The sequence below is a fragment of the Chrysemys picta genome, chromosome 1 (genome assembly GCF_011386835.1).
Source record: "Chrysemys picta bellii isolate R12L10 chromosome 1, ASM1138683v2, whole genome shotgun sequence".
NCBI classification, from domain to species: Eukaryota; Metazoa; Chordata; order Testudines; family Emydidae; genus Chrysemys; species Chrysemys picta.
In genome coordinates, this window is record NC_088791.1 from 164,881,236 (window position 1) to 164,906,426 (window position 25,191).

Genomic DNA, 25,191 nt, shown 5'->3' on the forward strand with positions numbered 1-25,191 from the left:
TGCTGCATACTGAATCCAGGAATGTTTAGAGTATTCAGGGCTTTGAAATTACTGCATTAATCTTGCTAGAAAAAAAGTTTTAGCTACAGAAAATGAGAAATAGATTCCAGAGGAGAGATGCACTGAATGGGTTTGTGATGATTATGCAAACAGATGGGAATTTAGGAACTATGGTGGGTGCAGATGAAATTCTGTGCTGCACCTAGAAGAGGTGTAGTGCATAACACACAGTCCAGGGGGAAGGGGCACTATGGTAGCTTTAAGCTGCCCTTGCGAACCTGGACTGTTCCAGGACTTGGAGAGGCGAGGCCCTGGCATAATTTAGAAGCTTCTGTTGACTTGACTAAGTTATAACAAGGCAGTTAAAGGCAGTCTTATGGCTATCTTCCAGTGTCTTCTCACTGCGGAAATCCACCTCCTCCTCCTGTTCAGTCAGCACGCTTTTAGGGCCTCTTTTTGCCACTTAGTCCTCCTATGTGATGATCTCTCTCTGTGTGTAAGTAAATCTCATCTAAAAATCTTCCCATATGTGTGAGGTTAATGCCTTTATCATGTACCTGTGACCACTTCACCTGCCCTGTAGTCACTAATCCACTTCCTTTAGGGCTATTTCTTTCATTCCAAAGGTCTGAGTAGTTTCAAGTAGCTTAGAAAAATCATTTTGACACAGAAATGGGTTTTCCCCACCACAAATTGTGAAATTAAAGCTGCCAGCATTTCCTTTGACCCAAGGCCCAATATTCAATCCTGCGTTAGTGTTCAGTTTAAACCATGAGATATTGCACATTAACACTGTAACACTTTTAGGCAGAGTAAAGCTGTTCTCGGTAGCTTTTGAAGGTTTTTATGGCTTCCTCTAAGCCCTTCATACTTGGCTTGAAAGAATGAATTCAGGGAACAGCTCCTTGCAAACTGATGCTGACCAAACTTTCATGCCACACCAGGTGTCCTGTGTATGTCATATATATGCAACAACTTACAGGGACTCCACCCACTTGCCTGTCTTCGAGGGTGCTGTCATCTTGTCAAGCGTCCTCCGGCACTAAACAGAAAACATATCTATTCTGGGAGAATAATTTAGATGCATGCTTGCTGTGCAGGACTGACCCTTACGAAGCTAAGCACATTAACCGGAGAGTGAAAAGATGAAGTGCTACATTCTGGAATGTCCGGTGCCTCCATCTGGGGAAATAGACTCCACACCCTGAAACTTTACAGAGAACCCCATTATAACCTTAATAGGAGCAATGGTTACAGTAAGAAACTACAGTAATTACAATGGGACTACTCACATGAGTAAAGTTAGGTAGGTGCAGAATCCTTAAAGGGGTCAATAAACACCTTGACAGCGATAACTCGGGAGATGGGCATTCAACACTAAATAACTGTATTTAAGAATAGAGGGAACACTTACAAGTAGAAAATTGCAGGAAAAAAAGCCTAGTTTTGAAATTCTAGATGCCTAAAATTAGGTAGTTTAAAAAAGCTATATTTTCAAATTGATTTCAGCTGGAGATTCAGGTGCTCAGTATCTCTGAAAATCCATAGCAACTTACTTTCAGGAGCTAAGTATGGCTTTAGGAACCTGACTTTTTAGGCACCCAGGTTTGGTTAAATTCAAATGAAAAATGATGATAAACAAGATACACTAAATATGTTTGTGCCAAAAAAGCTACCGTTGATTATTACTGAACAAATACATGTCCAGTAACTGGTAGTGGTATGCGATGCATAATATTAGTTTGTAATTGTTAAGTGATTCAGTGTGCTAAAGAATGATGCTGACGTGGATCCTGATCCTGCTAGGCGCTGGCATGCAGAACCTGACTGGGCATTTTGTGCGCTCCTAGTGCTGTGGCTTTCAAATAAATCCATTTTTAATTTGAAAGTCATGAGGAAAGCATGCACCCACTGACAGACAAGTAATTTGCGATGAGTCTTTCCAGGGCTGGAGAATAATTTCAGTGGCAGTGGTAATCAAGATGTCTGAGGGCTTTTTATGCTTTAGTTAATCTTTTCTGTAATGCCAGTCGATTTAAATATTAATAAGGAAACTCTCAGGGTATAATTCTGATCTCACACTGCTTTTACTCCGGTGTAATTCCAGTAACTTCAGTGAAGTTACTCTTGTTATACACTGGTGTGACCATCAGAATATGGGCTAATAATAATTTTGTCTAACTTCCTTGTATTTAATCCAATGTTTTCCCCACACAAAAAAAGTAAATGGGCAATGGTGACATCAGATGTTTTTTGATATATTAGATATTTTATATATTAGATTATTGTTAATCAATATAAACTTTTCTCATCATTAATTACAAGTAGGCAGTTAAATCAGAAAAAAAATATAGTAGACTTTATATAATTTTGATTGTTAGGGAAAGCACTTCCTTCGTATTAGGGTGTTTTTAGAGGTTAGGTTTATTTGAACATCTAGGAATCTTCCACTATAAAAATCACACACATACACAAGTAATTAAAATGAAAAATTGGTGGATATTTTTAGACTAAAACGAGTGGTGTGTGTTATTCAGTGATGGATAACAAAAAAATAAAAAAAGAGGATTTGTTTATCACAAAGCCTTTGTGTGTTTTTCTATTGTGTGTTTTTTTGCAAAAGGGAACCAAAGTGCCAGCCTGAGGCTGGCTGAAAAACTGGCATAAAACCAAAATTTTATTTTGTGGAATACAAAGGACATTTTTAAGGAGAAGCTTTTAGCTCCTGTTTTTTGTATGGTGATTTCTAGCTGTAGAGGTAGTAGAAAATAAAAGAACTAATGAAAAAATTAAAAAGACCAAAAAGCTCCCACCTTCCTTCTGAGCAGTAAACTTTAATGATAAACGCTTCTCAGTGTTACCAAGAAACAGGGTTGCAAAAATGCAGTGGTTATTGGCATACCAACGATTACGGTTTCTGCATCTATAACCATTGCACTTTTAGACTCCTTAGGTTTGATTTTCAGAGCTGCGGAGCATCTGCAGGTCCTGTTGACTTGGTTTGGAGTTGTGGGTGCTCCATTCTTCCTGAAATCTCATCTACCATATCAAACTGTGTATTACAGGAGTGCTCTAAAAACGGGAGGTGTGGTCTGTAAACAATAGGTAAGGTGCCAGTAGACGCACTTAATAATACGCAGCATTTTTTCTGGACTTCGTAGGACCAGCATTGCATCTTATGCACTGTGTATGGCTTCCTTATGTGAAGCAATTTACATGCACCTGTTAAAAAAGTCAACCAAAACTGTAGGACACTTCTGGAAATGTTGACTTAGTGCTTGGAGCAGGAGATTGTGAATCAGAATTTTTGAGTCATAAGATTCCTGTACTTCACTTTACCAATCTGTAAAATGGGAATGATATCTGCCTCCCAGGAATGTTGCACTGCCTAGTTAGTAGAGCTGATTGAAATTCAGAATTTCCATCTCAAGAGCAATTCCACTATTTTGAAATTTTATTTCAATCCCAAATTGGGATGAAAAGTCAAACTATTTAAAGTGTTTGTGGAACGACAAGTTCAGAAAAATTTCAGTTTGGGAAGTATTTCGTTTAGATGTCTTCAATTGAAACAAGATGTTCCAGCATTCCCAAAACATTGTGTTTCCGTTTGTCAAACTGAATTGAAACGTTTCGCTCCAGCTTGGTTCAACATTTAAATCTGTCCCTTTTGGCTGCTGCAGTCCCTCGTGGAAGTTGTAGTTTGTGTGCCTCATGCCTCCATTCTCCTGTATGGACTGCTCTCCCTGGCAGACTATGTTTATATCGATTTAAAATTAATTATACAGATGCCTATCCAAGGCTCTAGGCACCCTAGTGTATCACTAATAAAACTCCACAGCCAGGGACCCACCCAGCCATCTACAGAAACTCCTTTCTACCGCTTCATCATTGGAAAACATACCCTATTCCCTCTTTTGCCATGTGCCCAGAAGATCACCAGATTTGGAACCCTTGATGCATTGTGGTCATGATGTACCATAGGTTCATCTTGGGAGATGTTGTCCAGCCACATGTCTTGATTCATAAAGGGGAATGGGAGCACAGGGCATCAAACTACAGCACCCAGGAGGCACTATGGCACCCTCAGTTGGGTACAGAGTAATATTGAACTGTCCAGAAGCTAAACATTTCAGTTTGGTTTGACAAACAGAAATGTTTCAATTCAGTTTGATTTTTTTCCAATAGAAAATTGAATTTTTTTGGAAAAATTGAAATTTTCAGGCATAAAGTTTTTATTTTGTTGGAATTGCATTTTCTGACAGAAAGTGCCTATCCAGCTCTATTATTTGATGCTTTGGGATCTTCAAATGAGGCACAATATTTGTCTTTTACTTATAATTTGAGTGTGAGAGAGAAAATATAGCTATATTTATCAGTCATCACAAATGATCCAGTCAAAAGGTTTTTGATATCCAGTATTATGTTTAAATACATTTTGACATATAAATATGTCTCCCTTCATGGCCATTAAGGAACTTTATATTGCCTAGCACAGGGGTTGGCAACATTTGGCACGCGGCTCGCCAGGGTAAGCACTCTAGCGGGCCGGGCCAGTTTATTTACCTGCTGATGCGGCAGGTTCGGCCGGACGTGGCAGGTTCGGCCGATCGCGGCCCCCACTGGCCGCGGTTCGCCGTCCCGGGCCAATGGGGGTGGCGGGAAGCCGCGGCCAGCACATCCTTTGCCCGTGCCGCTTCCCGCGGCCCCCATTGGCCTGGGACGGCGAACCGCGGCGAGTGGGGGCCACGATTGGCCGAACCTGCCGCGTCATCAGGTAAATAAACTGGCCCGGCCCGCTAGGGTGCTTACCCTGGCGAGCCGCGTGTCAAACATTGCCGACCCCTGGCCTAGCATATAAAAATATTTATTTTAAAAGACAGGTAGGAAAGGGGGCATCCTTAATATTGTGTGTGTCTAGTAAATTATTACAGTCTTTTTGAGACTTAACAAGTAAACATATTTCCTTGTAATTTTTGCCAGTCTTGTGACCCATATGTTCGTTGAATGTAAGGTGTGGGAAATGTATTAAATTAAACTCTGTTGAATATTTTGTAAAATGGAAGGGATGATATTCTAACTATATCAAAAAGTTTTTATATAATTTTTGGTAGGTGGTGGTGTATGAGGGATTCTTTAATAGTCAATAGGTAAATGAATTGCAGAGTTAAATTCGGATTATGGGACGGCTGGAATTCAATATAGGAGCACAGAATGTTCAACGAGGCTATTGCTCAAAACACAAAGAAGTTTCTCTATTGTGGAGCTGTGTACTTAAAGTAAAACAGAGCTGGATAGGAAAATACAAGGAATTGACCAAAAATTAGAGGGTCAGGAGCTGACAAGATTTGCCTTTGATAAACATAGGAGGTTACCACTATGTCTCTAGTATATTTTCTGATTTCCTGTATTTACTATAGGAAAGATCTTGAATAGTGAGATAAAGTTACTTAGCTACTGAAGGTGATTTTAGGGCAAATTGTTACTGGTGACCCCTGTAAATAGATGCTACGTTTCAATGGGTGAGAGGGCAGGGTTGTAGCAAGAGAACTAAATTACAGGGGGTTGTAATGCAGTGTGAAGTAAAACAGGCCCCCTGCTTTTTTCCAGCTTTCTTTTAGGTCCCCCCCTTCCCATTTCAGCCCCACCCTTCCACCCTTTGGCACACAAATTACACCCATTTAAATGCATATAATTTATGCCACCATTAACCACATCTTCAAATTTGGTCCAGATTGTGGAATAAATACCTAGTTCTTTACTCACACCATAGATTACTGTTGGTCTGCTTATGTAAATGAGATCAGCAAAATTTGGCCTTCAGATAAAAGGTTTTTCTATACATTTTGGTTTATTTAATCCAGATGTTTTCTTGTAAATAATTTAATGATGTTACATTAAATAGACATCAAAGTGAGCCCCTGGGGAGCTGTATTGTCAGTAGCAAAATCATACATAATGAGGCATGGGTGAGAAGCATCCAGTATCTTTAGTGTCCCAGTGGCTAAAGGACTGAGTGTATGTATTCCAGTGTCAATTCATATGCCTTTTGGTGATAGTTAAAATGATTGGGTTTATATTTGACTGAACAAACAATAAAACTTGGTTTTATAAATATATTTTGCAGTGAGCATGCATGAACGAAGTCCAAGAGGAAAAATGTTTTGCTTTTTTGATAACTATATAGCACAAAAAGTGTACAAAAAGACACACCATGATATTGGAAAAAAGAAGAACAGGAGGACTTGTGGCACCTTAGAGACTAACAAATTTATTAGAGCATAAGCTTTCGTGGACTACAGCCCACTTCTTCGGATGCATATCCGAAGAAGTGGGCTGTAGTCCACGAAAGCTTATGCTCTAATAAATTTGTTAGTCTCTAAGGTGCCACAAGTCCTCCTGTTCTTCTTTTTGCGGATACAGACTAACACGGCTGCTACTCTGAAACCTTTCATGATATTGGAAAGGAACAGGGAGGTAAGGAGGAGTATTTGGTAGAGGACCCCTGTTGAGGGAAAATAAAGGAGTTCATTATTTGCTACCCTTTCTGTTAAAACCAGAACTATTTATTCTGCTGTACGTGTAAGAAGTGTGCTTGATAAGTACAGAAAAACAAGGCAACCACAGGAGGAAAAGCAACTCTTGTGGGACACTGAATATTGTGATTTTTTTCCCCCAGCGGATCAGCACCAAGGTTGTTTTGTGCAGATGTCTCTGTAAATGTGATGCATTAACCAGACAATTCCAGCTGTGTAGTTTTGTAGTTGTGTGTCAGCTGTGCATGGTACTTCAAGAGAAAAGAAGTGAAGATGCACAGTGTGGTTCTTTGCTTATCTTTGCACCTCACTCTTTTCTGAGCTTTCAAAGAAAAGGACATTACGGGGAGAAAAGGATTTAAACTGGTGTGAAGCTGGAATATTCTAGCCTTTCAGACTCCAGGGACAGGACCCAGGCATCCAAAATATCAATGGAAACTAAGCCCACTATTCCTGTGTCAACTGTAAGGATGTATTCAGACCCAGCGGTGTTAAGAAGTAGTTAGGACTTCATCATGCTGTCATTAACTTAGATGAATATCTATAACTTGCTGGACTTCTATGGTTGGGGGATGGACGTTCTTGGAGACAAACTGAAAAGTCCACCATAAAGGACTGTTGCCAAAAGAACCAGGGGAAGCTCTACTTCATTCTAGACTGTTTTGTTGGTTTCCACCGTTTACTTTGTGACCCTGAGAAAAGTGATCGTAGTTTCTTTTTGTTGTTGTTGTTAAACTCAAACATCTGTATTCCCCAGGGTGGGATATCTTTTTGAACTAAACACATCATGACTGGTGTCTGTTCCCTGGGAGGAAAGCTGATACTCTTACCCTATTTCTTCCATTTTTTCTTATGAACCTTCCATATGGGAGCCAAGTGTCACAAACGTGCACCACAAGAGGAAGCGAAACAACCCTGATTGAACCACAGAAGTGAATGGTGGAGAAGGCCTTTTAGGTCATCTAGGCCACGCTCATGACAAGTAGGATCAGTTCCCATAGTTCATTTTAAATTTTAAATTAATGTGAATTCAAATGTGAACTCTGCAATCATTAAAATGGGATTTTTGTATAGAAAGTGTGTCACACCCAGTTAAGATTTATATAATCAACTTCACCATGAGCACTACTCCCATTTTACACTGAAATTTGAAGTTCTTTCATTTTATGGAACTTGCATGTCTCCCTCTATACTTACTTCTGCCTGGTTCAGGTCAAGCCAGGGCAAAGTTGTAGACCGATTTAAATCTTGCTTCTGTTTGTTTGTTGTTTTTGTTAAATTTATTCCTGCAAACTCAAATGAGTCAAGTGCACTGATCTTCCAGTTCCATTCCAGAACTTTGTTTAATTCACATCCATTTGATACATGTGACTTAGGTTCTGCATTCTCTGCCTTTTTATAACTTTTATGTATGATTGTATGGGAAAATCTGATTACCCCTAGTCTCCTTTTATCCCAATTGTGTCACGACAGTTGCACTTTGTAGCAATGGTTTGAAACTGTTCATGATTGAAAATGCAGCTGGGAAAACAAAAGCTTTAAATGATCGTGCTCTGAAATTAAAGATGTGTGGTGGACTCTGACTAAAGATGCCTTCATGGGAATTCCTGTTAACGATCCAGGATTGTTTGTAGGGAGTAGAGCTGAATTGAAAAATTTTATTCAGGAATAATTTATTCAGTGAAAAAAATGAGTTCATAAGATAAAATATTTGTTAATAATGTTTGAGTAGGTCTAACAAAAAACATGGGCCTATGTTTGCTAAGAAATGCTATTGGGTTTTCACAAAACTAAAATTTGTATTTGCACATTGAATTTTAGGTGAAGGCAATCCACATACAGACTTGCAGAGGGTGAGGATAATAATACCCAACTCTATATAAGAGTATTTCATCAGTGGATCTCAATATGCTTTACTAACAAGTTAAATATCCTTATCCTCATTTTAAAAATAGAGAAACTGAGGGACAGTGCAGTGACCTGCCAAAGGTCACCCAGCAGGCTGGTGGCTAAGCCACAAATAGAACCCATGTCGCCTGAGTCCCAGTCCAGTGCTCTACCTACTGTGACATTCTGGATGAGACAGTTCTCACCCGCAGTATTCAGTAATGTCTTTGATTTTAGTGTTCCTGTCTCCCTCTCACTCCATAAGAAAAGAAGGGTGATGAGTTAAAATATAAATTAGGATTTCTAATCCATGTACATTTGAGAGATGGCAGATCCACTATTTCCAGACAACCCATTCTGTTTAATTGTACCACTCTTCAATATTTCCCATGGTGTGTCAAGTGAGCAGCTTTCCGGTGATCTTCATTGAAGTTAATGGGAGCAATACATACACAGACAAGAGTAGAACATCTCTCATCAGGTCTCTAACTCTGATGAGAGATGCCATATTGGAAATATTTGAGAGACTATGTATTGTAGAAAGTAAGTTATTTGTCTTAATATCACAAAAGAGAACTTTAAAACTCTCTCAAAATTTGCATCTGAGACACGTCCATCATACAGGACCAGATCTAAAGTGCATGGAAGTCAGTGAAAAGATTCCCATTGACTTCAATTGGCTTGGGATCAAGCCCATAGCAATTCTGATCCTCTGCTCTCCCTGGGTATGTGAAACTCCCATTGACAACCAATGATTGTACCAGATAGATAGAGCAGCACATTGGTGTTAATATCCATCATGCAAACAGAATTTTGCTTTTAGAAACTAGTGTGTGGACTGTTATGTCCATGGTATAGTGATTAGAACTTGATAAATAATTTATTCAAATGTCCCTTCATTTTCTGTATGAAAATCAAGAAACTTCTAAAGATATTCTCAAATTCATTATTTGAAGTTATTCAGCAAATAGATTGTGTCGACACATTTCTCTGCTAGAGTTAGATATTTGAAATTCAAATTGTTGATTGGTTTTGACTGAGCTCATAAGTCTCATGATGTGCTTCTGTTCTCTAATTGAATAAAAATAACCCTTAAAATGTGGTTTATGGTGCAAATATTTGCGTTCACAGATTCAAAATTTGTTTGACAAATATTCTTCAATATTCATTTAAAACTAACTCTGCAAACTTTCCTGGCTGTAAACTTCATTGTTTTTGCATCCCTCCTGTTCACTTTCTGAAAACCTATTCAAACAAAGTGAATTCATTTAAAAAAAAAAAATCTGAAAGACTGTTCATGATATATCATACGCACTATTCACTCAGATGTAGTTCTAATCCTGAAATCATTCTCATGACAAAAGTACACATAACACTGTGTCTTTTTTTGAGAATGCATGCAATTTCACTAGTTCCTTTACACTGTGTTTAATTTTTTAAAACTTTTGCATTTGTTTTAAGGATTCTAAAAGTAGTCCATGAGGTCTTACACCTTTTTCTTGGAGTCCTCTTTGGCTCGAGATCAGCAAAGCACATAAGCACATGCTTAACTTTAAGTTCTTAACAGCTTTGTTTAATTGGAACCTTTAAGCTAATGTTTATTTGAATGCTGCATCTGGAGCATTGATTGTCCCAGACAGTTTTGATTAGGGTGATCAGATGGCAAATGTGAAAAATTGGGACGGGGGGTAATCGGAGTCTATATAAGAAAAAGCCCCAAATATCGGGACTGTCCCTATAAAATTGGGACATCTGGTCACCCTAGTTTTGATCTTTGTGTAGCCATATCTGAATAGGAGAATTCTTTGGTTTTTCTTGTGTAGGTAACATATTTGTTTAATACGTGTCAATGATCTTGGCTGCTGTAGCTTATTCTTAGTTATCTAGAAATTAAATTTAACTAAATGTAAAACTTCATGTTGTTTGTGCCATCTGGAATAGCTTTCATGTATCTCTCTGGGAGTTACCAACAGGCTATCTACTGTATTTTCAATTTTTGTGTTTAAAAAATAATCCTTCTCTTGTCTTGTCAATTCCCCCCGCCATTATTTTTATTTTATATGGGTAAACTTCATTATTTAACTTGGTATACTAAGATGCAGTTCATGATGCACTTAGCAGCATAGGGCCCTGTTCCTGGAAACCCTTACGCACTTAAATAACTCTATACATGTGAGTCTCTTTGAAGTTCACATGACTGCTCATGTGTAAAGTTATAACTATCTTAAAGTTTGCAGGACTAGGTCAATCATATTTTATGAATTCATTTTTTAAAATCATGGCTAGTCTCATAATGCGCTCTCTCTTCCCCTCTCTCTCTCTCTCTCTCTCTTTAATAGAATATATTTCTAAATATAGGGAGAGTTCACTTTGTTCTCAATAGGAAGATCTGAATGTAAAAGACAAAGTGATAGGGGAAGTAAAAACAAATTTAGATCTAGGCATTGGAATTCACCTTGAGTTTGTGGAGAAGTATTTGTCCATTGCTGAGAACCTTGCTTGTCAGCTGAAGAGGGATGGAAATCCCACAGCTAGGTCACACATACTGACCGTTGCTCTGAAGGTTTATTGTATTAGTGAATTTGTTGGGGGGTTGCAAAATATAAAGGTCTTGAAACAAACCAAAAAATAAAAAAAAACTACCCACTCATATTGGCATTTCATTATAAATGTTTAAAGCATCAGAAATCCACTAAGAGGAAGGCTAAAGGTTGGCAATGAATTAAAAAAAAATCTTGAACTCATTTTAAAAGCTGCAATTAGCATGGATCACAGGTGGCAAGTAAAAGTTTTAATGATAGACTGGCCCAGGCCTTGAGGTAAATTATGCATAATTATTCATAACTGCTATTTTTGGCTTGCCTGCATTTGTCCTAGACCTCTGCCTGAGGAAACAATTTGAAATAATTAGTGTGCTAGTGCATTGACAATGATGAATGAATCAAATGCATCTGGTGCCAAACATGGATCTTGATAAGAAGCAGATAACTTCGGGAACTGTGGAATTTTTGTTTTTAAATCTTTGGGACTGGAAACAGTTTGTTCATTTTATTAGGTTGACATGTTCAAGGTAGACCTCTATCAGTCAATGCACCATGATCAAAGTAATGTCAGAAATTCTAGCACTGCAAAGACAAAAGTTACATTATATGGATAGTGTGTCTGCAAATATTCAGTGCAAAGGAACTTAAGGGAATGTTAAGGTTGAGAAATCAAACACACAAAGCAGAAAATGCAAAAGTTTAAGTTTTTGCAATTTTATTAACTCTACTACATTGCCTATCTTGTATGTTCTGTGGTATGAGTTTAACTGTATAAATGGAAAAATATGAATTTACATATGGAACAATAAAGATGGGAACAGAAAAGATTATATTCTGACACATGCAAGTTAACAGCACTTTAGGAACCTTTTTTTTCCCCCTCCCCCCGGCTTGCACGATCAATTTCTCATCCTTTCCATTTACTTTACAGACATTTAAAAACCTGAATCAAATTTGCCTTTTTTAAATTGAGAAGTTAAGTTAAAAGAAAGAGGGGGGACAGTTCATCTTGGTAAATAACCTCTCTGGGTGTATCTTCTGCCCGTAAAGCAGCTCCTGAGTCTCCCATGGGGCTAGAGGAAGAAGTCAGTTCCTGCACATGGCCAGAATAAGCTGAATAGAGCACTGGAGAACAGGGAACTGTGCTGCATGTAACTTACTTTGAAACCAATATGGCTGCATCATGGTTGAGGTTCTTATGCCAGAAATATGAATTATAAGATTGGGGGAAAAAGTCCCCACATTGGGGGAACTGAGCTGTTTTCCCACTTTCAGCCTTGGCTATATTAACTAAGGCTATTATGGCTATTTTGTAACCATTTACATTTTCCTGTGTGTCAACTTCTTTTTTTAAAAAGCAACCTCTTTGTGGAACTCAGTCGCCGCATTTGTTCTTCCTTTGCGATCCAAACTTCATTTGATTTAATCTTTTTAATATCAGTTTAAACTTGCAAAAGATGAAATCTAGTCCGTACACAAGCTGTCATTTATGATAATTTGCATTTATCTAGTAGTTAGAATACTGAAGTCTTCCCCCAAACTTCCGAAGTTACCATGTGGACACGCTATCCAGCTCTACTGTATTGCAGGTAATTCGGGGGTAGAATGTGACAGCCAATCAACAGGTTAGGCTAATGGATAGAAAAGAAAATGTTGACCACGTATATCTGGGCAAAACCCTATTCCTAAGAAAAGCGCCATTATGATGTAGTCTTTAACTAAATACTTTTCTGTTGGAACCTCTCCGATGCAGAGCCTGAGCCAAAACCCTCTGAAGTCAGTAGGAGTTTTTCATTTGATCTCAATTTGTTTTCTCAGTTCATTTGATCAGGCCCTTGATGTGTTACATGGATGGTGAACAAGCCAAGAGCATCCTGTGATGAAGGCTAGGTCTGCAGAAGCCATAATTTTATCAAAACAGAGGTTCTGTGTCTGAGGTATGAAGCCAAATATTGAGCAGCTGCCTCATAGATTGAGCACTATCCAGCATGCAGTGAATGAGGCAGGGATTCTGGGGGGGGGGGGAAGTAATATTATTTGACTGAATCATAATGTATACACACGAGGGGACAGAGTTAAGTTTGCATGCCCCTAAGATCTTAGTTGATCGACATCCCCAAAGAACCTGGTAGGTATAAATGGAGCAGTCATTTCTAGGCTCCATTCTTTTCTTTTGAGGATCCAGTGGATAACAATCAGTGCTGTAGATGGGAGAAAGGAGAGGATGTTCAGCACAAGGTGCACAACTCTGGGACTTATCTCCCCTTTTAGTTCTACAGAGCCTGCATGTGTGGATTTTCAGGGCATGTGCTGAGGCTTGTCTCTTTCAAGGCTTTCCTTGAGAGGGTAGTTTTGAGTGGGAGTTAGGGAAGGGGGAGTGTTCTAGCTCTGAGTAACAAGGAGCTGTGCATTTGATTCTGAAGTAACTTTTTTTAATATGTCCTTGGAGCGCTAGGTGAATGTGTTTTCCCAAATTGGATTAAATGAAATAATTTCAAAATGTCCGCAAGCTATCTGTGTAGCTGGTCCTTATCACACAGGGTGTAGCCTTTTACTTCTCCGAGACTCTGGCCATGCACTGCAAAATGCTGCAGTCCTCTCTTACTCTTTTCCACTTGGTTGGGTTTTCTCATACACAATGGTCTAAAGTATTATAAAATGAAGAATATTTGTAATTTATATTAGTTTAGATTGAATTTATACCCAGATGATTGACTAAATTAAAAAAACACCTATATTGCTGCACGTCTGCCTTTCACAGATGAGAAAAGTATGTGAATGGTTGAATGCAATCCATTTGTTGGTTTATGATCTCAAAGTCTTCTAGAGAGTATCAGGTATCCATTTGATGCCCTGTGTGCCGGATTTTGCATGTAGATCTGAGTTTAGCTGAAAGATGTATAAAATCACTTGTAGGTAGACAGCTCCCTATTGAGTAAATTCCTGTTAGGGTTCATGTAGATTTATACCAGGAAGTACATGGAATATATTGCACTAATGAAATGTCACTCCTCTCCAGATACCCTAACCTGTCTGCTAGCTTCAGACAATATGCAAAACACTGGTGCAAAAGGCTATGCCTTCCTACTTTTGGTCACATTACATGCTTCGTTTAGTATCTTCAGTGAGAGTTTCTTTAAATAAGGTCATCTATCATAATCCATGCACCGTTTGGAATGAATGTTTCTTCTAGGCCTTCACACGTGTTCTGTTCCCCTGTTTAGTAGAATGCATGTAGAAATTGCTCAGTAATCTCTTCATCAGACATGTTTGTATGCCTGATAAACAGATTCATTTAGGGCTTGAAAAGTTCAAGTTTATTTTGTACTGACTACTTTGGTTTTGTAACAATTCAGTTCTGCTGTTTCTTGTCCCCATTGGGGATAAGGGACACTTAAAAGATTTTGCTTCTCATCAGAGTTGGTAAGAGGTTCCGTGTATATAGAAGCATCTCTCAAGTTATACACAAGCATCTCTAGCAGGCTTTCATGTTCCATATGAAAGCTGGTCCTTATGAATGTTTGTTAAAAAGTGCATTGTAGGTCAGTGTAACAAAAATCTAGCATCTTCTGTTGATTATTTATAAGGCCACTTCATGGTGGTGGGGACAAAAGCATGCAAGCAATATCAGAAATGTCTGCTGTCCTGAGCAATATATTTTTGCAGGTAGAAGCATGGTAGATTAGATTTCATGGTGTCACAACATAAACGTAGATAGTCATGGAAACAGAAGCAACTGTCATAAGTGATCAAATATCACTAATCAGAATTAATGATGTTTTCTGAGTGTCGGAAGAAATGAATGCTGTCATGCTGAGTAGTTGGCAGGGTCGTTTCTTTTTTCTCTCTTTCTCTTTCTCTCTTTCAAATGTTGCTTGAAGACTACACAAATGGATGTTTAGTTCTTGAGGATTTTACTGAACAAGTGATACCACAAGCAGGGCTGGCTCTAGGCACCAGCAAACTAAGCACGTGTTTGGGGCAGCACATTTTCAAGGGCAGCATTCTGACCTTTTTTTTTTTTGTGCTTCCAGCAGCAAAAGCCTAGAGCCGGCCCTGGCAGCAGCAGCGCGGGGGGCGCCCTGGGGCCGCTGCAGTTCGCGCCGCGGGGGAGCAGCGCCCACACCTTGTGGCTGGGCTGGGCAGGCTTCGAGCGGGGGACACCCAGGCTGGGGGACACCCCACGGGGAACACGGAGCCACCTACAGGTGCCGCAGGGTGGCCGCCCCCCAGCGCTGCAGCCGGGGCTGGGCGAAGCGGCCCAAGCTGCCCAGAGACTGTGGCAGGGCGGCCAGAAGCAGCAGCGGGGCCATAGAGGGTGGGGCGCTGTCGTGCGGGTCCTGCGTCCCGTTGTCCGGGGCTTTGCTGCCTCTGGGGCTACCCTGCCCCAGCTCCTCTGCCGGGGTGGTCCCCCGGCTCTGCCCTCCCGGGTCCCGGCCGGTCCTGGAGGCGGGAGCCCTGGATGGAGGGACCCTGGGCTGAGGCGCGGCCCGGGAGCCCCGCTGCTTACCCTGACTCTGCCAGCGCCGGACCGGCTGGAGGTGAAGGGGGAGCGGGCAGAGTCATCACTGGTGAGGGGGAGCCCAGGGCTGGGGCAGCAGGGGGTGCGGGTGGGGGGGGGGAAGAGACAGCCCAGGGCTGGGGTGGGGGGCAGCCAAAAATTTTTTTGCTTGGGGCCGCAAAAAACCTAGAGCCGGCCCTGACCGCAAGGAAGTGGAAGGGAGCATTGAGCATGTATGTAAATCTACTCTCTGTTTCATAGAACAGGACTGAACAATAAGGCAATGAAACCAGAAATACAAATTACTTCATGTGGACACACACAAATATTTGTTTAAAGTGTATCAAATTTTGAATTAAAATGCCCAGAAAAATTAACAGATCATCTTACAAGTAAACAATCTAGTCTTCAAAAGCTATTACATCAAAAGATGATGCTAAAAGTAAGCAGATTTCCTACAGGTGTGGAAACTGCCATGGCTCCTATCTTATCTTCACAACACTGCAATGTACCATATTGTACATGCTCTGTTCTATTCTGAGAAACTGTCGAGACAGCCCTTTCCCTATTTTGGTGCAAATTCTTCAAATATTTATTTTACAATCTACATTTATTCGTGTCCCATGTAGAGCAAAACTGGAGAAGGGTACTTTCTCTCAGGAGCAGGCTGGGACTACGTGTCAGTTCTTCCCAGATGGAAGCTTAGTGTCAATAGGAGCACATCTTTGGGAAGAAGATTCTAAACCACTTTTCTTCTTTGTAGTGGGTAAGACCTATTTTATTGTCCGTGTCTGAAGCCATCAGTCTACTAGCTGTATAGTAATAGCTAGCTTGAAGATTATTAGCATCTAGTTATAAATGCTAACGGCTGCACAGACACAGAGGATGGGGTTTTGTTGTTGTTAACATTATGAAACTAAATGGGAAAATCTCCCCATTCATATTGTATCCATGCCCCTCTTTCACATGTCAGGAGCCCATTGTGTGACAAAAAGTTGTCAGACGTTAGTTGATGCTTAATAGTAGCAGCTTGCCATTCAAGGCTGAGAAGAGGGATACGGGGGAGGAGAGGATGGTGGCACAAGCAGCTAGGTGGTGGCCAACTGGCCAGTAACAAACATACAATTTAATGTAGCTCAGCTGCGCCATGCTGCACAGTCACGACTGGTCTACAAAAGGTACACATGTGTCCTTAGTAAGCTTCATTAACTCCTTTGGAAGAGGGAGTACTTCTCTGACATATTAATTAGTTGCTTTGATTTCTTTTACTCCAAGTTAACCTTTGCATTGGTCACTTGATTCAAATTACTGATAATTGCAGGGCTGTTAGCGTCCTGTTTATGCCAAGCGTACTTAAAGGCTTCCCTGTCTGAATGAGTAGATGACTGTTTCATATCATTGTAGGGCTGCTGGATTGTGCTATTTTTATTTTGCTTGTTTGTTTATTTATTTATTAAAGAACAAACAAGGATGAAACAAAGCAAAGAGAAGCTGCCAGAAACATTGTTACTGTTTAGAAAGCCAGACATTCTCTGGAGAAGAGAGGACAATTATAACAAAGGCAGGGTGGTTTGATTCGAAGTTTTCTTTCAAAGAAAATAACTCTGAGGGAATATAGTACAGTAGATTTCATATTTATATTAAGCATTGTTATATGAATGATCCATAACATGCTTTACTGAGACAAGCAGAAAAGAGTGAGGACTTGGACTGTTGATTTAAGTAAGTTATACTTTTGCAGGCAGAATGGGGCTTAAAATCTGTATGGTGTAAATTGATTTGCAGTGTCTCTTCACATGGCCTTGACAAAAGTTTACTGAATATTTTGTTTGCACTACATATTCTATCAGTTCAGTTTATATTAGTTAATGAATACTAGAAACCCACAAACTTAGGGCTTGATTCACCCCTTTAGGAGAATCTTGCCTTGTCCCACTATGAGTTATATGCTTTGTGATCCAAACTTCAGATGAGTTTCACAAAAGTGTTGCTACGGATTCTGAGTATATTCATTCATATGCAGAATCAAGTATTTTCATGCACACATAGCAGAATTGCACACCTTAGCTTCCTTAGCCTTAGAGCTATTAAATTCTGTAACTCCTGCAGTGAAACCTACTGTCCTCTTCATGCTATGATAATCCTGCATAAAAAAGGGGGACCTTCTTTCTCAAGTCTACACTTCAAAATAATACTAAGTAGTCTGCACTGTTTACACTGTAAGCTTTTCAGGGCAGGGGCCCACTCTTTGTTTATACGTTTGTACAGTGCTTTGTTCAATAGGGTCCTGTCCTGTAGGTGCTGCCACAGTACAAGTAATAAATAATAATAATAGTAACAAAAGGATTTGATTAAAATGTATGTTAAAGATTTTTTCCAGAGTCATGCCCCATACATGTTGGTAATACCACCATATTTAGCTGATGACAGTCACTGGGCTGGTCTAGGGCCCTGAGCCTGATGGTATAAACCACCCTCCACCAGAAGGGGAGCAGGACTGGGGAAGGGGTTAAAGCAGCGGATAAGACCTTAATTAGCATTGCCTTGCTACACCTGGGGAAGGGGTTTATGTCTGGCAGGGCAGAGTTATAAAGAAGAAAACCCCAGGGTAGTGGGGAGTAAGAGGTGGGCCTGAGAGGAAGGGATGAGAATCTAAAGAGGGTGTTAACTAGGGAGAACAGACAGCTGGTGGTATAATAAACCTCATCAGTAAACCCTGCAGGAAGAGGGCCCTTGGAAAAAAGCCCAGAAGGCTGAGGATGTCAAGACGACTGCAGGGGGCAGGAAAAGCCTAAGGTAAGACATGAGTGAACAGAGGCTGCAGGAGACAAAGACTCTCACTGTGCTGGATACAAAACAGGGTCTAGTGACAAACTGAGAGACTGGATTAGACCACGGCAGTGGGTCCGCTGGGGCTGGAGAGATTTGAGCTATCCGTTTTGAGGGCTCAGGAAGGTAGAGGGACTATGGTTTTGATTTAGGTGTTTAGGGACTAGGGATTTTGATACTCCAAAGGGGGTATGACTGTGAACACAAGCTGGTCATAAGGCTAAATCGAAAGAGAAGATGAAGCACCGGATGCCCAGAGGCACTGCTGACAGGGGGAGCAAGATAAAAAAACTTGGCTATGCGGTGCCTAGGCACCAGAGGGTAGATAAGCCAATAGCCACTCCTTCACAGACTTACTTTTTTAAAAGTTTCTAGTATATAGAGAGATTTTAAAGTCATTTCTCTAACCTTTCACAACAGACTTTTTGTTCCCTGTCTGCAATCTCTGTTGACAGAGTAAATCTAGATTTGTCTTTGTCATAGTTTAATGTATTGTAAGTCAGTTTAATTTCAGCTTAATCTTCAGTCCTGAAACAGTGCCATATTTTTATGACAGTAAAGCATGAATAATAACAAGGATTTGGGTTCAATTGTGCAAGGTAGAAAGGCTTTAAACAAATTCATGAACATAGAAAGTCAGTTTGTTTTGAAAACCAAGAAATGAACACTGTACTTGCATAGTTTCATGTCAGGGTAATTACATTTTTCATGGCAGGAGGTTTGCTAGAAGGATTCTTATTCTGGTTGTTTCTAAAACAAGCAAAACATAGAGGCAGTTGGTGAATGTCTAAAGATATGCTGTTTACGTATAAACTGGGTAAAATAATGTACTGCAACTTGCAAAGAAAAAAAGATGCTTTCAAGCTCCTCATGCACTCTGACTTCCTAGAAGACCTTCAATAAAGACAGATGACCTCCAAACTGCTTCTATATTGATTTGAGAAAAGTAACCCCTTTTTATATTGGCATGTCATCATGAACATAAAGGGCATACATAGACTGTTTCCTGTATATAGTTCCAAAGGTATAACAGCTAGTGGGAGTTTGAGTTTGCTTCTCACCAGCTTGGCATGGTAAAGGGAGTGCAAAGAAGGCAGATTATTTTGTCTGCCATTATACATCTTTATTATTATGTTAGTTCAGGAAGACCCTGTTTTACATAGCTGTACAACTCCCAGGCTGTCCCCTGTCAAGGACTGACTCTGAGTGGCTTTTTAGCATGCAGATGCTATAGTTACGAGCAGGTGTGTACCTGCCTATCCACAGGCAATACAGAAAGACTGGCCTTCATTATAATGGATAAACACCTGCTTCCACATGATTACTGAGTGTCTTGCCTGTCCCTCAGGTGCCAAATCCAGAGTACGGAGGTAAGTATCCTGAGTGTCTCACATTTTTTCTGTGCCCCATAGCGCAATTTAATTGAATTAAAATAATCTGCAGGAATAACAGACAGCAGGTGCTGTCTGTGAGTAAGACAACTGCTAGCAGGTTTTTTGTTTGTCTGTTTGTTTTTTGCATGGAGCACATAATGGGGTGCACACATACTAGTACGTAGTCTCTACATGTTACCCTCCTCTATGTCCTGTTCTCACTGTCTGGCTATGTCTACACTTGGAGCTGTGGATGTTATTCCCAGCTCAAATAGACAGACCTGTGCTAGCTTGATGAGTGGCATAGCTGTGATAGCACAGGGAGCAGTGGCACGGCTACCTGTCCCAAGTACACACCTCCCCTGGGTACATTACGTAGTTGGGGTGGCTAGCCCATGCCCCTGCTGCTTCCTGTGCTACTACAGCTACACTAAGCTAGCGTGAGTATGTCTACTTGAGCTGAAAATCACACTCTTACCTCCAAGTGTAGATGTAGCCTCTGTGAGCCGTATGTACGGTTCCTCCTTTATGCCACTCCTCCCTCCTTTTTACTAGAGTAATTAGCACCATTGTGGCTATTTGCTTCATTTTCTCTCAGAGGAAAGAAAGATATCACATGCAATCCTGAAATGCATAGTTATAACAAACACTGACCTTATCTTCATCATTTTCAGTTGAATAGCAGCCTATGCCACATCATTTCTACTTTAAAAAAGGCGGTGGAGGAAGACCCGTTGGTCCCTGATATAATTTGCTTTTCTTCAGCCGAACTGTGCAAAGTCGACTGGTATTTGCATGCAGCCAATGGCTGATGTAATCTATTAGCACAAAGGCCAGGTTCTGATGACAGAGCTATGGTAATGGTGCCTGGAAACATCATCTTGATAGCTACGCAGGGTGTATAACTCTGTACTTTTTACAGGTCTCCCCTGCTACCTCTGTCACTGTGTGTGCTGATGACCAGTAAAAGCAGTTACAAATAGAACAATTCTTAATTAACGCAACAGCTGGCCAGACTTGGAAATGTTCCCCAGAGTCCTGACAGAGTGGCAGTTCCTGTGATCTCATCTTACTCTTTCCAGCTAGGATCACACACAAACAGGCTTCCCAAAATTACTATGTGACGATGACCATAGTGATGCCTGACAGAAAAGTAGAGATTAGTAAATTAAAACTACCATTGGTATATGTATAGATGAGATGTTGGATATGGGGCAATGCTTAAAAACAACCCAGAACACACAGAGCTCTGACAGAGAGAGAGTGGCAGGGATCAGACTACAGACACTCAGAAGGACTTGGGTTCTGTTATTAGCAGTGACTTAAACTTTCTCTGCCTCTGTTTCCCTTCTGACCCTTTGCCTTTTTAGACTGAAAACTCTTCAGGGTAGGGACAGTTTCTTATTTTGTTTGTACAGTGCCTAACACAATGGGGTCCTACTCATGAAGATGGTGTTTTCAAACCCCCAGGTCGGATCCTTACTACTGAGAGTTAAATGAAAAGGTCACATATATGCAAACACACTCTTCCTAACTAGGTCTGCGCAGAATCTTTAGGCAGAGCACTGGCACAGAGACAGCTGAAGCCAAACAAGAAACTGGCCACACCCTTTGTGGTAGAGACTGTGCATGCAGTTGCCACCAACAATTACTTGGTATGAGTATGGTGTATAAAAAGTCGTTCTAAATCTAACTCTGGTCTATAATATTACCATAGCCATATTTTCCTTGCAGTGGAATCTAGGCAAGCCCTAACTCAAGGGACCTGAGAAGCAAAGGGTTTAAAATTGTCTAATTCTTTCCTCTTACAGCTGGCCTAGCTCCTCCCAAGTCCCCAAATTGTTCCCAACCTGCTTGAGAGTGTCAAAAGCCTTGGTCACATTATCTCCCTCTTTATTATTATTATTATTATTATTTTATTTATTATTGCACTCATCCAATCTTAGAAGAGCAATAATAACACAGGTGACTAGTCCCATAGTGGAATCAGTAAATAGTGAGTCCATACAACTAACAGCCATGGGACAACACATAGTCCGTTTGAAGTTACTAATGATTTTTTTGTGCAAAGTTTTCATACAATTTTGTAAATATCTCTTTGTGACCAGTGTGACAACAGAAAGGGAGAGAAATAGCTTGTTTGTTTCAAAAAGTTCATCCAGCTTTCTGTATGATAGAAACAGCCTATACCCATGTTTCTAGACTCTTTCCAACTAAGTCGTTAAAAGATATTTTTAGTCCAGTCTTTTTTAAATTGCAAGTTTTGCAGGTGCAGCATACAGTCATTGGATATTTTTAAGAACTAACTTGGAAGTAAGTCAAAGTATATTCTAATACAATATTCAGAGGCACAATTTAATTACTATTGGAAAAACTAATATTTTGAACTTCCTGTTTTAACAATTGCAGTTTCCCTCCTCTTGAGTTTTCTTAAATCATTTCTCTTTAAGGGTATGTCCACACTGGGACTGTGCTTGCCAGTGCGGGTAGACAGACACATCCCTGCTCAAGCTAGCATGCTAAAGATAATAGTGCATCTGGGGGTAGAACGGGAGGCAGTTTGGGCTAAGCTGCCTGAGTTCAAACCAGCTGAGGCTCCCAAGTTACATACTTGGGCAGCTAGCCCGAGCCCCCAAACTTACTACCCCCAGCGATGCTGCTATTTTTAGAGTGCTAGCTCAAGGAGAGCTAGTGCATGTCTGTCTGCCTGCTCTCAGAAGCACATTCCCAGCTGCAGTGTAGACATACCCTGAGTATGACGGAATCCAGGATGCTGTAGCCAGACTGCTCTTTTGCTAAAAATATTTTAAGTGTATCGCCCCCGTCCTTCGTCCCCTTCCTGACTTTTGAAACACTCCGTGGACTTGTTCCATCGTCCCTCTCTGGCTTTACTCTCCCACCTATTCTCCAGGCTCTGTTCCCTCTGTCCCTTCCCCACAACTCTGCATAACAGGGAGTGGCTCTTGCATCTGTTTTTACATGGTTTGCTTTCTCGCCACCATCACTCTTGATTTTCTTTCTCTCTCCGAATCTCGGACTTTGTTCCCACTCTCCACAACTCTCCCTTCTCTTTAGTTTGATTGTTTTTGAATCCTACCCACTTTTTTCTCTCTGGATTCAGATGGCCGTTGGTTCATTTTTCTTCTCCCCTTCTTAATTTCAGCCATATTTACACTACTCTCTTCTTCTGTGCCATTGACTGTACTTCCATTCTCCTGTCGCTTAGGTTAGCAATTCTAACAGCATCTTTGGCCCCACACTCCCCTTTTCCTTTCCCATCCACAAACACTTGGGCTTTAGTTAATTCTTGTTTGGTTTTTCTTTTCATTTCTCAAACAATCCTTTCCTCTTCCTGCTTGGAACATAGTCTTGCACTTACAGATAGAGCAGCACAAACAATTCACAATGGACAACTTGTTCAGTACATTTTGATTTTTTTTCCTGCCTGTAAATTGCCCATGAACAGACTGTGATCATTCACAGACTTGTCTGTCCACATTTGAAGTAGTTTGAATCTTTAGTGTGAACAAATTTCAGCCAATGGGGTGCTCACAATGATTATCCCTTCAGAGGTTTGCTGTGTGGTGTTTCACAGCATTGCATCTGTTTCTCTGAGTAGACCGCCCAAACCTTATAAATAGGATTTTTATTTTTATTATTAAGAATTTTTCCCCCTACAAATATTCAACAAAAATGAAATATTTTCATTGTAATTTTTGTGGATTTTTTTCTAGTCTTTAGTGAAAAAAGAGAAGAAAATAGAATTTAGAAGTCAAAATTACAATTTCATATTTGAACTCAAGCTATGTGTCTGTGTGGTCATGCACTCAATGGCAGGTTACAATTGCACTATTGTGCTGCTCTTATTTTGGCTAATAAGAAATTGAATCTGCACAGTTGTGAGTCTGACACTTGCCATAAGAAAAGAAATTAACGCAACGTTTGAAAGGACTTTAATAGACATTGTGAAATAAAATAACACAACAGTAATATCAATTGTACACATCAGACAACATAGTCCAATTGTTCCAAAGTTCACTAAATACTAATCAGATACGCTGCTTTTCAACATACCACATAGTGTGTCATTTTTCATTAAAGCTGTAGCTCTAATAAATTTTCTCTTTTCCCTTTCACCATCTTTTACTATATTTTTTTGTCATTTGCCCTGCATACCTAGATAGATTTATGTAGTAACTTTTGTCTATGTTCTAGCTCTGTCGACATATGGTGTAAGTTTTTTTTATTTTGTTTTCAAAATCTTATAGCCAATAAAACATTAAGCAGAATTAAATCTGATACTGTACTCTGAATAGGCATGGAATTATTTCTCAGGTTTTTTTACTGACCTGTTAAAAACATCATTAAAACCAACATAAATTGATATTTTCTAAGCAGTATACATTTTTGGTTTTGGAATTATTTTCCAGCCAGCAGCACTATTACTTTTTGTGCAGTGCTATGGATATGTTGTGGGTTAGAATCATTTCAAGGTAAGCCTGATGCCTCATTTGATAGTTAATGGGGGTTGGTTTAATATTGGAAGCCTATATCAGTCCAAAATGTTTTTACATCAATACAGGTATTTGCCAAAGTGCTGGACACAAAATCAATGTTTAATAGCTTCCCATTAAGGGTATTCATGGAGTAGAAGATAGCTAACATTTTTGTGCAGAATTTTTTTCCCCTTTAAACCATTTTTGTGTGGAAAAATGTCAGTTCTGATGAAAAATGCCAGTTTTCCTGCAGCAAGCTTTGACACAAAATGTGGGGGTCTGGTACCACTGAGGTTATCAAGAGCATTTAACGATAATTAATTTTAAAGACTGAATACCTTGGTTTGGATATCACATCTCTCATACTTGTCTGAATGACTCTGCCCCAGTCAGTTTCTTCATTGTCCTTTCAAATAGACTGGTTTGCATTTTTCTCAATGTCAGCCCCCCACTAACACATTTCTCCCCCTCCACACACATTCTCCTTAGTTCTGAGCTATGAATTAGAGATAGAGGTTCAGAGTGTCTGTCATGCTACCTAACAGTGCCAATTTTGATGCTGGCTTTTGGGCATATGGACATGAAACAGCTTCATGAACAGTGGTGCAAGTAAGTCGGTATGGTTAGGTATGCTGTACCATTAAGACATTTATTGCCGGTACGCCGTAGTAGAAAGACACATTTGGTATCTGCTGAACACCACAGGGCTCTCCTGGGAACTGCAGCGGCAAAAGGAGCAGAACATGGGGCCACCCAGCGGCCCCGTGCCAGCAGCTCCTCTGGCACAGCTGTATCACACCCAGCCCCACGCCGAGCTGTTCCACGCAGCTGTGTCTCCTGGGGTCTGTACAGACAGGGCTAGGGGCAGGGCGTGGAGGAGTCAGGTTGGAGGGGTCACACGGGCAGGTCATGTGCCACCCTTTAGCTGGTGCCCCCCTTTGTGTCCCTCCCATGAGTCACCGTACCAGTAAGACTTAAAATCTACTTGCACCACTGTTCATGAAATGCCCTTTTCAAAGTGTATTGCAA

General features: G+C 40.3%; 1 protein-coding gene across 22 annotated transcripts in view; it reads left to right on the top strand.

Annotated features, from left to right (window-relative positions):
- The window catches only part of EPHA3 (EPH receptor A3), a 469,948-nt gene that overhangs the window by 207,107 nt on the left and 237,650 nt on the right, over positions 1-25,191 (top strand). Inside the window, exon 1 of one of the 22 annotated variants that reach the window (XM_065589055.1) lies at positions 17,856-18,260. The exons of the other annotated variants lie outside the window; for them this stretch is intronic. The gene's annotated coding sequence lies outside the window, so the exon portion shown is untranslated. Of the gene's footprint in view, positions 1-17,855; positions 18,261-25,191 lie in introns of those variants that run through there. 22 annotated transcript variants of the gene reach the window in all.